This window comes from Phaenicophaeus curvirostris, chromosome 1, assembly GCF_032191515.1.
Source record: "Phaenicophaeus curvirostris isolate KB17595 chromosome 1, BPBGC_Pcur_1.0, whole genome shotgun sequence".
Taxonomy (NCBI): Eukaryota; Metazoa; Chordata; class Aves; order Cuculiformes; family Cuculidae; genus Phaenicophaeus; species Phaenicophaeus curvirostris.
In genome coordinates this window covers 80,855,307-80,867,959 of record NC_091392.1, presented here as the reverse complement: position 1 = coordinate 80,867,959, position 12,653 = coordinate 80,855,307, and the positions used below count along the sequence as shown (strand labels likewise).

Genomic DNA, 12,653 nt, shown 5'->3' with positions numbered 1-12,653 from the left:
GATGGGATGGCATGGTAAACCTCCCTAACAAAAATTAAATATAAATAACAACTTTAATCACTTACTGTGTTGGAAATAAAATCTCAGTTTTTATTAAAAAAATTTTTTTATAAATAATCCAATGTCTGAATAGTGTTATAGATCATTAGACTTGTGTAAACCTGTAACCTGCATTCTGGTTCCATCCAAACACCACCATATTAAAATAAGGCAGATGAGCCTCAATGGATTTATCTTAAAACATTTTCATTTATCACCCTTAGTCTTAGAGCTTTGTTCTAATCCAGCAGAGAGACACGCATCTAAAACCAACCAACACTCAAAACCAATCTGCCCTAAAACCAACCACAAAGCAAAGTAGCACAGGCATTTCCGTAAGAAGACTGCTGTGCTGGCACAGAGCTTCATAATGAGAGGTCAGGATGGATAAATCCCACAGGTCTCTTCTGTTTCACCAGTCTGCTTGTTGGTTGCTGTTTTGTTTTTTTAATGGTGTTGGTTTGGTAGGAGAGAACTGCTCTCTTAAGAATAGTTTGCATACTGGGTACACACGTAATCCACGTATTACCTGAAATAAATCAGATGTAATCCTTTCCTGTTCATTATCACATGAGACTTCTGGCTTCATCTTATTTTGACCAGGCACAAATGGGCAGGATTCAGCATGCACAAAATTATACTCAAAAAGCCTTAAATTACACTCAAATAGTTTTCTATACTTCCGTTAGTCACCTCTGTTCATAAAAACTTGTTGTCTTGTGATGGTCCACCATTTCTTTTCCTTTAGGAAGAGTAATTCAATAATATTGAAATGGTTTTCATCTAGTACATGTTAGTTCAGTAAAACTTCAACAATTATACAAAGAGAAACAGAACTGTAAGTACAAAGTTTAAGCTTATAAAATGCTATCTATGATTCTTGGTCTCTGCAATTCCAGTTCAAATAAATACCCAAATAGGAGGCTCTATTTTACTCATTAAATAGACTTTGTCAGGAAAGTCTTTCATGATGACCCAGCAAAACCGAGGCACATTGTCTGTTAAAACCTCTGTCATCAGATCAGCAAGAGAAACCACAGCAAATATTTGAGCATGGGGTTAGCCCACTTCCTGCATTTTACCCGTAGTTGGAGGAGGTGGCAAAGGCGCTGCCAATTTTTGCTGTTATGGTCTGTTTCCCAAACTTCTGAATGAGTCTGTGCTGGCTTGGATCTGCTTCCACAGAATTGTTAGAGACTCTGTATCTGGCCTTTAAATAAACGGGAAGGTCTTTTTTGTTCTGCAAATGAAAGCATTTTGTGACAGAAAGGCTGCGCATGACCACGGAAAACTCTGACAAAGCCAGCTGGCTACTGGAAAGATGGAAAATCAATGACTGCATAAGTCTGGCTGCTTGTTTCACAAATGTTGAGCAGTTAGGCAATAGTAACATGGTTATTACAAATTAATATAAGACTATTTAAAGCTTATTCCAGCTAAAAGCTAGCAAATAATCTAATTTCTGATTTCTAAAAGCTTGCATATTTAAACAGCTAATAGATGCTTCTAATATTTAGTATGTTATTAAGATTTGAACTGTGATACAAATTTATGCAATCCAATCAGTAATCTACACTTTAAAAGTGCGTTTGGTACAAAAGGAGTCACTATGGTCTCTAGGGTAAATATCTGAAACACAGGCTACATTCTCCTCTTTCACTACAGATGTCTCTGCAGCACTAGGCACTTTTATGGACAAAATGCATGCAACTTCTTTAGAAGAAAATACTTCCAAAGTGAGGATTAAGAGAATTCTTCTCCATCTGTGGGATAGGATAGTCCTTTTTGCTGAGCACGCTGTAGATCGAGGCTTCTAGGAGTCTGGTTATCAACGAGCGTGGGATGGGAACCCACAGCTCATAAACAGGAAACCGCCCACAATTCCTTTTAAAGTCCAATAAATATTTCGTGGCTTTACTGCCTTTGGGACAGCATTAGTGCGTGAGCCAGGAAAAAAATGTATGGAACATGTATTTGCCCCTCAGGAAAGCTGGTCAAACTCGATAGCTAGGACAAAGCCTAGACAGCCTGGCATGCCTCTCACTGGCAACAGCAAAGCCCTGATGTGGTGAACCCCTCCAAATGTGTGAATTCCAGTAACTGTACCAAGGCAAAATCCAGCAACCACAGCAAGATCTTTTGAGAACTGTACTGCAGTGCTTTTACAATGTCACCTCAGGGACCTGCAATACAAGTACGCATGTAAACAGCTGTTCTAAATCCTGTCTGAAAGTTCAACATGGAAACTCAAACACGAGCGTCTTCCCTCTCCAACTTCCTTGTCAAGCAAGAGAGTTTAAAAAGCTGATCACACACCTGAAGAAAACTGATATATATTTGCAGCTGCACAGAAGGTTATTCAGTTTGGATCTTTTTTTCGGGAGGAGGGGGAGGGGGGGGCGGGGAAGGGGAGGGAAGAAAAAAACCCAAACTGAATTAAAAGCTCATCTGCTTAGTTAACATCTTTTATAGAAAGAGTCCCCGATCCTTGGGCTGTGTTACACAGAGGCTGTGGGGAAATATGTAGGTGTTAAAATTGGGAATTAACTTTCTAAATAGCTGATTCTTGCAGCACCTGGTGTTGGCCTGGCCTGGGACAGCCCTCAGATCAGCACTAGGGCTTGGGAAGTCAGGCTGTGACTGGAACCAGCTTGAAATAGTCTGAAAACCCCTTAAATTACTGTAAAAGTGGGGGCCTTTGCTAGCTTCTGTTTACTGCTGTTATTGCTGCATTTATTGGTTCACAGTGATGCATGCTTTCTGGTGGATTTTCAGCCTCTGCTGTTACTGTTGTCTCTGTATGGAGAGCTCTGGACTCCAGGCCCACGTGCTCAACTCAAAGGTTGAGAAACTTGCGGTGTTAGCTACGGTGCTCGCTGCAGCAGCAGCTGAGCCTCCCGATCCGCACTCTCCCTTCCTTCCTTCCCTCCTGGCCCCGCACTTCTATTTTCTGAACTGCCACAAACGATGTTTCCATTGAGTAAAAATAAGCAGAAGCCGCACGTGTCTTTGCGCTCGGTACACGTGAAATAACATCTGAAATAGGTCGTAGTGGTTGCTTTTCCTGGCACAAATGTTATGGACTGCTCGGGTCAGTAATAAAGTGTCTTTTTTGTTGTTGTTGTTTATTTTTTTTAATCTCTCTCCCCCAAATGGAGTAGGAACATGAAAATGAAAATGCAACTATTTGATTAAAAGAAAAAGTGGTACTTTTTGCGCAGCCGTGAGGATCATAAAACACGGAGCAGCCAAAGAGCAGAAATCGGGGTGTGAGGTTGGTGGAGCGGCGGGACCTCATTTTATAACCAGTTTATCGATGCTCCTGCCCCCTCTTCCAAGACTCCAGAGGCTCGGGAAGACGCAGCCTTGTCCATTCGGCCGTTTTGCTGGATGTCAACCTGGATTTCAGGCTTCGCTTGGCAGAGGTGACCCCCCAGCGCCGGGCATCCCTTTATTTCGCCCCTGACGGAAGGAAAGCCTGGGCGGTTCAAGCTTCCAATCTCCCTTCAACCCTTCCCTCCCTCCCCCCGGCGGCTCCGGGGCGGGATGAATGAATGGGCGGCGCAGGGGGAGCTGCGGCGGGGCCGGGGGTGGGATGGGTGGCCGGGGCGCCTCCCCCGGCAGCCAATGGCGCTGCCCCCGCGGGAGGTGTGTGTGTCACCACCTCACATCCGGTACCTGTCACCCCGCCGCTCCACGGGCTCACGCACCGGGTACTGCCGCCCTCCTCCTTCTCCTCCTCCTCCTTCTCCCCCCCCGAACCCTCCGTCCCATCCTTCACCGCCCGCCACTCCCGGGAGCCTTGGCTGCCTGCCCGGCCCCGTCCCGCTGCTCCCATGCGGGCCGGGAGCGACACCGGCATCCCCTCCCGCATCCCTCCCTGCGCCTGCATCCCTCCCTCCCCCTGGTACCCGGGAGCGCGGCCGGGTGATGCCCCCGCCTCGCTAACGCCGTGGCCCTTTCGCGAATGACCTTTTGCTCCTCCTTCCCCCACCCCCCTATTTTTTATATTTTTTTTTTTGATTTTTTTCTCTATCTATTTCGTATCCGGCGTCGGCGAAGGAGGCGTTAGGCAGCCAGGGAGATGCTGTAGCCCATCCCGCTCCTCTGCTGGGGAGGCGGCGGCCCCGAGGGGCGAAAGGACGAGCCTGGGAAGCTGGTGCTGGTAGGTGAAGAGCGGTCGTGGAGGTTTTGTGGGGAGGCTTCGGGGCGCTGGGGGCTGTGGAAGAGGGAAGACGATGTCCTGTCATATATAAAGTGCTGTTCTGTCTTCTGTCTCAAATGCAGCGCGTTTGAGTTGCCGTAGAAAGTTGTCCCGAGTTGGAAGGGACCCATGAGTAGTACAAGAAGTGTTTGCTATTACAAAAAGTGGAATATTTTTAATTTAAGCTAAAGTAGAGTTAAGTTTCATCTTAAGCAATTGTAGTTTTTGAAGGTTAGGCAGAATGTCCCTCTGACTGCGTGGTTTCTTCCTCGGGTAGCATGTTTTCTTTCTCTAGTGGCTGGTTTCTTTCAAGCAGTGTTTTTCCAGACACGGTTCATTCTTTGGAGATGATAATGCCTTGTGTTCTAGTATGGCCTGTGCTGAACAGACGTGTCTTCTGCAATCCCCTCTGTTTGCAGCCTTTCCCTCTCTCAAATGCAAGGTCAAGCGGAGAGCTGGCTCCAAAGCTCCAAATTAGCAAGAGTTTTGACTGTTGTGGAGTTCATAATAACATTAAATTTAGACCTTGGAAAGTGATAGAATATGCATAAGATTTCTGGAAAAATGTAAGTGGGAATACATTCTGTCCCAGCTCTTGTCTCACTGCACGTAATTGATGGAGATCACTCCCTCATGTTGCCCAGGCCTGATAAAGGATGCTTGCTTTCTAAAACTCCAGAATGAATCTTAGAGAGGTTATTTGCCAGCATTTGGGGTATCGCAAGGATCAAGTCCAACTCCTGTCCCTGTGTGGGACAACCCCAACATTCACACCATGTGTCAGCAGGCATTGTCCAAATGCTTGGTGCCTGACAATATTCAGTTAATTAATTATCTTTAATCTGGTTTAAGAAATAAACTCAGATGCTAGGCAGAAAATACGTGCTTGGAAGTTACCTTGATTGGCTTGGTTTGGCTTGGCTTGTTCAGGAAGGTTGTGCTTTCACTGGTCAGCTGGCTCGAGTAGAGTCCTCTGTCCTTGGAGTGAGGAGTAGGTCACTGGGAGCTTCCCAGGTGCTTGCTCTTGTGGTTTGGTGAGAAAAACCTGTTCTTGATTGTCCCTATGGTGCTGTCAGCGTGCTTTCTGAAAAGCAAGTGAAAAAAAGCATTCAAAAAGTAATGGAAAGGAGTGCTGAAAGACATTGCCTTGTATTCATATTAAGACTAAGGCAGCCTCACTGACAGGAGTAGCTGTTCCTAAGCTCTCCGATTGAAGAAGTGTGAGTACAGGATTCGTCGGACAGGATTATCTGGAATAATGACGTGTGGCATTTTGGTGGCATGGGATGCCTTAGTAGTACTGCAAGAATAAAGAGATTGCATAAGTTTTATTGGGAAAGAATGTTTCAATCAAACTGTGCCTGTATGGTAGAACATACAGACTTACTGGCATCTACCACTGATTACTGAGTTTAAAGTCACATGGTCTCTGCAGGTAGGAAATCTGATAAGCTATAAAAAGTGTCTCCTTTATAAATTCTGAATCACTGACTTAATGCTGAGACTACCTGGTCTCATGCTGAAACTGATGGCAGTTGGGGTTCATGTGATGTGGTCACAAGTCTAACTCCAGGCTAAACCAGTATCGTAACCTTTGTTATTTGGCAGGAGCTACCAAGCAGCCATTGGGTCTTAGTTACTTTTAGCGGTAACTTTTTGGATTTTAAGTAACAGGATGTCATGTTTCAAAGGATGAGAGTGTGCACAGACCTTATCAGGGGGTTGTAGAACTGTGTAGCCAGCATGCTCTGTTTCTTTTCCCATGTTTGGAAGGAACACTTGGCATGGTCCAAAAAAAAGTTCTTATCAATCTTCTGATGCCTTATATTGACTCTCATCCTCTGCAATCAGGTGGCATGGAGTGTTTTGGCTACCTATTATAAACCAGTATGTCCTGAAAACTGTGCTGTTTTCTCACTTGCTTGTCAGTAGTTCTTTAGTGTCTTCATTTCCTCTTCATACCCCTCAGTACAGTAGTCCTCTTAAAGGGCATTGGGAATTTTCAACTGTGGAAAAATGGTTGTATTTCAGGTGTGATTTTGTGTCTTTATGCTTTTAATATTTTATTTGTTGAATGTTATAAAAATATTAGCGAAGGTAATGTCCTATGGGAGAGTAGGATACATGGCCTAGGATATTCATCTTGGTCTACAAAATAGGTTATAGTGCTCACTGTTGACCCAAACTAGCCAGGGAGGGCAATGGAAATTTTCTTAGTATTTTTTCTAGATGCAGCTCTTGCTTCAAAATTGAAAACAGCACTTTTTGTTTAGCTTGCCTGTTGAGATTTGAGTTCTGAGTTCTGGTTTTCTTGTAAATCATGTGTTTGTTGCAAGCAGGGGGGAAAAGAAAACACCATCCTTGTCTTGGAAAATAAATGAAGTTGAATTCATATTTATTAGAAGTAAAAACATATTTTCTTACAGTCTTTTGGATTTTTTTCTTTTGCAAAATCTTCCTGGATATTTGATTTGTTTTTCAGTTGAGTGGACAGGGGAGTCAATTTAGTTGAACCATTTCTTATTTTTATAGCTATGTGTGTGTGGGGGGTGTATATCAAAGTAAAATCTCTACCTTTGGAGTTTAAATGGTAATTAAGAGGCCAATTGCAAAGACATCTGGTGGGACAGTTGTGTGTGTGCGCCTTGGAAACCATAACTACTCTAACAGTTTGTCCACATAAAGACTTGGATGCCTGTGAAAATGCTTTTTATGAGTAAAAGTATTTTCCTTTATGACAGATAATTAAAATAGCACAAAGGTTTCACTGTTGTGGTCTTGGTTGAGTGCTTTTGATTTTTTCTAGCATGTAGAAAAAAGATCAGAATTATACTGGGATATACTAGTCATATGTTAGCTAGATGTCAGTGTAGATCTGCTGTAAAACTAGGTGTTGTGTTAAAAGCCTCAGTCATTTAAAAAATAATTTTAGCCCAAGTGAAATTACAGTGAGGGTGGGTTTTTTTCTGTAGAATCATAAAGAATTGTTATAAAAAGCATTGTATTACATTATATCAATATAAAATTAAACTATTAAGTTCTGGGAAATTGTGTTGATGCTTTATTTTTATTTCTTTTAAGAAAGGATATCAGCAGCTTTTTATTAATGAAGAGCCACTTGTTATAACCAATGTGCATGTGAAATGGAAAGGGAAAAGATTCTGGAAAACAACTTCTGTTTCAGCCTTGCAAGATGCTGCATGAAGTGGTGAGTACATACATGGACTGGGAGGCATCTTGGTATCTCGGTTTTTATGAACAAATAGAGAAAAAAAAACATTGCAAGTAGAATTTCTGTGAAGAGTGATTAATGTATTGTCAAATTACAAGGAAAGAAATCCGAGCAGGTAGTGCAAGCAAGTAATTGATAAGTGGAAAGCAGTAGCACAGTCAGAAGAACAAAGTAAGTAAAATTTCCTTATGTTGTGATACCTATTGCTGTGTTAGACTTCTACGTAAAAGTTGTATAAAGGGAGAATTCTGAATTCTTAATATTCTAGAAGTTGATTGCTCAGCATTTCACAGGACCAGGTCTGTAAAATTAAATATTGAATGACTTTTTATGAAGTAGAGTGCTGTATATTTGCTGAATGAAAATGTAGTTATCCAATAGGGTTAGGCTCCAAGTCATCACTAGAATCTCTCAATCTCAAAAGAGTGTAGTTTTCAGCATGTTTTAAAAGCATTAAATTGATATGAGCAGATTGTTGTGTGACCAGATTGCATGTGGCATCAAGATGTTGCCAAATATCATTCCACTTCCTCATACCAGCTCTAATAGTTTCTGCTTATGAAACAATATTTATTTATAAGTACATTGCATGTGTCTTCTAAGTATCTAGAAAGTACAATTTCTGTGCCCAGTGAAGGGCTTCTCATGCACAGATTAATACAAATTATAAAATATAATTCATTGGTATTCTAGGCTTAGTTTGTTAGATGACTGGTTTGTGTGCTTGTTTGCTATATTTCAAAAAGCTGCAAGCATCAGCTGTAGCAGACTGAAAAGTAAGAACTACCAGTCAGGGATATTTTGTTCTGTGGTACTATGTTCATCTATATTAATTGTTTTAAGTTCAAGTTACCTTCTGCCTGTGGAAACACAAGCAGTATGAGATAATTTGGCAAGCATTTGGCAAATTAAATATCCTTTTCTAGAAATGCTGATATATGTATCATGGTTTTTTTTTAAAAAAAACAAACTGAAAGATTATTCACTTAATCATTTTGAATAGTAAACGAAACTTGTTCCTAAGAGTGTCTGCCTCAAGAAACTCAAGAGTAGTTAGCAGCTGCTGAAGTAGTAAGATTCTTTGGCATTTGATTCCAGGTGGCTGAAATAAAAGTGAGTTAGTCCAATATTTTTGTATTTCATATTTTCGTATCTCATTAGTCTGTTTTCAGTTTGTTGATAATTATGTAAAAGGAAACCAGAGCTGCTATTTGGTGTGCAAATTAATTGCTGGTGGAGTAACTTCTTACTCATCTGAGTGTATAAAACACTCAGTGGAGCTGAGACCAGTTATTGTTGTGAATAGTCTATAGACTTGGATGTATTTTGCATGGAAAAATGATACCGCAATCTGTCCTAATGCTATTTAGATTTAACAAAAAAAAAGGATTATTTGAAACTATTCTACAACCTATGATTAAGATTTGGAGGCAGGGCTTACTGTCTTCTTCTTGGTGTATCCATGCATCCAGCACAGTTATGCTGTCTGTTATCTGCCATTCATTTTGTTTTGTTACACAAATAAGAGTTCTATATGCCTGTTTTGTTTTAAATAGTTATTTACTGCAAATGATTGATATCACAATTCACGTAAGAAAACACAAAATATAAATCAGAATGCGAGTGTTCAGCTGGAAAGAAGAACATTTGTCTATTTTCAAAAATCTGAATTACTGTCGACATTTCTTAGCCCCCTATTTGTTAGTGTTACTGCTTCAGCAAGAATGTTATTAAGTACATGGGGCATCGGAGTCTTGGTGCACGTGTGTATTAAACAAAACCAAACCTTCTTGCATCTTTATTCAATGTGTGTGGAAAATGTTCTCTAGAGTAGACTAGTAAGGCTGAAAAATCCAATATGGAACCATTTGTATTTGATGGGGAAGGAAAGGGAGAAGGTGGATGTTTTGTCAAGAGACTGCTTTGGAGAATCCTGGGCTTATTATCAGGCAGTGCTAATGGCAGTCTGTACCACAGGGCTGATAGGTGCTCCATTGCAACGGTCAATGAATTCACCTACTTTGATGTTAAAATAAAATTCATGGCAACCTGCAGGTCATTGTGAATATTGTTGTATTGTTGGCAATGCTCAGGAGAAGCTTACAAGAAGTATGCATTACTAGCATAAAAATTGTATTTATAATGAGGTTAGAAGATGAAGATTAGGAGTCCTAAGAATTATTTGAAAAACTACACAATGTGGCTGTACACAGAATAGTGGATATTGAAGTTTACTCAGCAATGCTGAGTGGCTTTTCACATCTTTTTTCTTAGCCTGTAGGTAAGCATTCTATTTGGAGTAAGTGTGCTGCATTGTGAGGAGGTTTTGGGTTGGTTTATTGTCAGTTAAGGTGCTGTATGGATGCGGTTTCACTATAAGAGAGCTATGTCAACAGGAGAATGTTCTGTGTGCGGTTGTTTCCAACCATTCGGTTGTTGGAAATTTCACTCTGTGAGCATAAGGTAGACTTGTGTTGTTAGGTGGTGTATATATATGTGAAATTAAAAATGGTGTAATGTGCATATTCATATTTCACATAGGTAACCACAGAGAAGAGCACATAAGAAATATGAACTGGTTTTTATCTCTGAAATGAATTATTTTATTTTTCTAGTTATTCTTATCCACCTGAGGACAAAAGACCACTGTGTGCAGTTAAGCAAGCCAGTCTGATTAGAAGCAAATCAAGTAGCAGCTTTAGAATATATGTAACTAGGAGACAAGCTGCACAGCATGCCCAGGATGCTGTCTGTGGAAAAAAACCAGCAGCTGTACATTTTGTGTACCATGCTTCCGCAGAGATGGAACTGTACATAAATAGGCTAATATTTTCAGACAGGTATTAAATGTTCGACTTAAATGTATGTTTTGGGCACCTGATTTTCAGCATACTGAGCTGCTCCTGTTCTAACCAAATATACAAGGAGCTGAAACTTCTCAAGTTTATAAGTACTATAATAAATCCCATCGAAACATAATTGTGATTATCCCTTAAGGATATAGAATTGTTCAGTTTGCAGCTATCATTAATTTTATATCTTTTCTGTGCGGTACATGTGTGTGTCCATGTGTGTGTGTATATATATGAACATACAAATATGAATAAAAAAATATTAGAAAAGGATGTCCCCTCTCTGTGTTGTTCCTGATCCCTGCAAATAGGAGGCTTGTAGCAAGAGGTGTGGTTACACGGCATGGCCTGATCTGATTTAGGAAGGCTTCCTCTTTATACTTCTTTCCTTTTGCTAGCATTCATGCGTTTCTATCCATCCTTTCTGCTGTCCCTTACTGAGTCTGTTCAGCTGTCTTCAGCAACGTTTCGCCTGTGCTACATCTCTCCCAGCTTTATGAGCAGAATTGTTTCACTGCAGCTGTGCCAGCATTGGAGAATGAACGTTGTCAGGGACTTTTCCCTGGGCCTGGAACAAAGTGGCAAGACGACACACACACCTAACCGTCATCATCCCAAAACAGCGTTGTTGTATCCAAACTGCTGGTGGAGAGCAGTTTGCTGCCCCCTTTAACTGGGCCAGTGCATTTTGGTAGAGTGCCGAGCTGGTATGGGCTTAAATGGTGCCAAAGAGGACACTAAATGCGTGGCTCGAGCCTGTGCTCTGGTCCTGGTTTATTTACTATTTTAGATGTGGCCAGAGAGGTCAGACAAGTGCGTGAGCCAGCACAGGCAGCATGGAACTGTGTGTCTGGAAATGAAGAAGTGAGAGGGAACGTGCAGGGCTGACAATGTCAGGGAGCCACTGAAAGGATGTCCTTTTGCTGTCAGGGAGCTACTGTTTTACTTAAACTGGCTTGTGTAACTGTACCCTTAATGTGACTTCATTTTGCAACCAGCAACTTCAAGTTTGGCTCTGCAGAGGGCTGTGAGTGCTGTCTCTCTATAACTGCTTTTTTGAAGTCTGATTCAGTCAGCTAAAATGCCTTACAAAGTGAATTTAAACCTGCTATGTGAAAGTACATATCTGGCTTTTTAAACAGGTTTTCTTTCCTGGCTATTTCATTGGACTGCTGTATTGCTTCCACCTTTCTGTAATTCAGGTGCTTTCTTAGTTAAAAGAAATGGGGAGGAGAAGTGAGGTGGCAGACAGGTGATACTATTGTCAATATGGGGCTGTTAAACTGGTGAGTAGATACTCTTCATGTCACATGAAAGGTGAGCAGAGAGATAAGGTGTCAGGAAAGCAATTCGTTATATTCTGACATTTTTTGATGGTGCAGGATTATGAGGCTTGTGATTTCTATACTGTAGCAAGTGACCTGATTTAGAACTATGAAGTCATGTGTCCTAAGTATATCCTCTATCTGATGTGTCAGTAGCTTGTGAGTACAAGTACTTGATGTCCATTTGCAAAAAAATACAGGTTAGCAGTGCTAATTCCATGTAAACTTTGGTTTTGTGTGAACTTTTTAAGGCAGGAATTTTTAAAACACCAGAACAAAACTGAAAGCCTTTTTCTTAAAACAACAGCAACCAAAAGTGAAAGAATTTTATTTCACATTCCACTCTGCTTACTCTGAGTTGTAGCATGCCATTAAATCAAAGCAGGTTTATTTTTAGCAGTATTTATTTGTTTGTTTGTCGGTTTATTTATTTAAATGTGATAGCTGAGTAACGAGAGCCTGTGAAAATACTTTGAAGGACTGACTAAAATTGTAGTACACTGAAGACTAAGTAAACTGCACAACTCCAGGTGCCATTTATAGAAGACATTAGATTTTGTCTACTGGTAGAAGACTATGCAAGCTAGCCCATTGGCGTTACTCAATTAGTTTTCAAGAAGACACTTGCAAGCAAAAGGGGCTTGAATTTGTAATATCTTGTCTAAGAGTCGTTCTTTTTTATAGGATATAGATCCTTCTGTTAATTTAGGTTATCAAGTATGTCTTGTTATGATGTGTGGGCAAGGGAGTAAAGTTTATCAGTGAAATAAACCTGCCAAAAATACACAGTGGTGGTGTTCTCTGCTAAGAAAGCGGATTCAGGCTTCTTGAAACTCTTCCAGAAACTATTCAAATAGTGAATAATCATGGTCTGTTATGTTTGGTGATGAATCATGCAAAGGGTTGCAGATGGTGAAGGGAGTGCAGCTGTGCAGATACTGGAGGGGTGGAGATAGAAGGCTTAGAGAACCTGAGGGGATGCAGGAGATGATTTGAGGATG

General features: G+C 41.0%; 2 protein-coding genes across 2 annotated transcripts in view; one reads left to right on the top strand and one right to left on the bottom strand.

Annotated features, from left to right (window-relative positions):
- LRP6 (LDL receptor related protein 6) overlaps positions 1 to 12,653 on the bottom strand; it is a 704,489-nt gene that overhangs the window by 170,918 nt on the left and 520,918 nt on the right. The gene's annotated exons all lie outside the window — the stretch shown is intronic.
- The window catches only part of PPARA (peroxisome proliferator activated receptor alpha), a 46,331-nt gene continuing 37,768 nt past the window's right edge, over positions 4,091 to 12,653 (top strand). The window contains exons 1-2 of the mRNA XM_069864439.1: positions 4,091 to 4,204; positions 7,325 to 7,451. The gene's annotated coding sequence lies outside the window, so the exon portion shown is untranslated. The remainder of the gene's footprint in view (positions 4,205 to 7,324; positions 7,452 to 12,653) is intronic.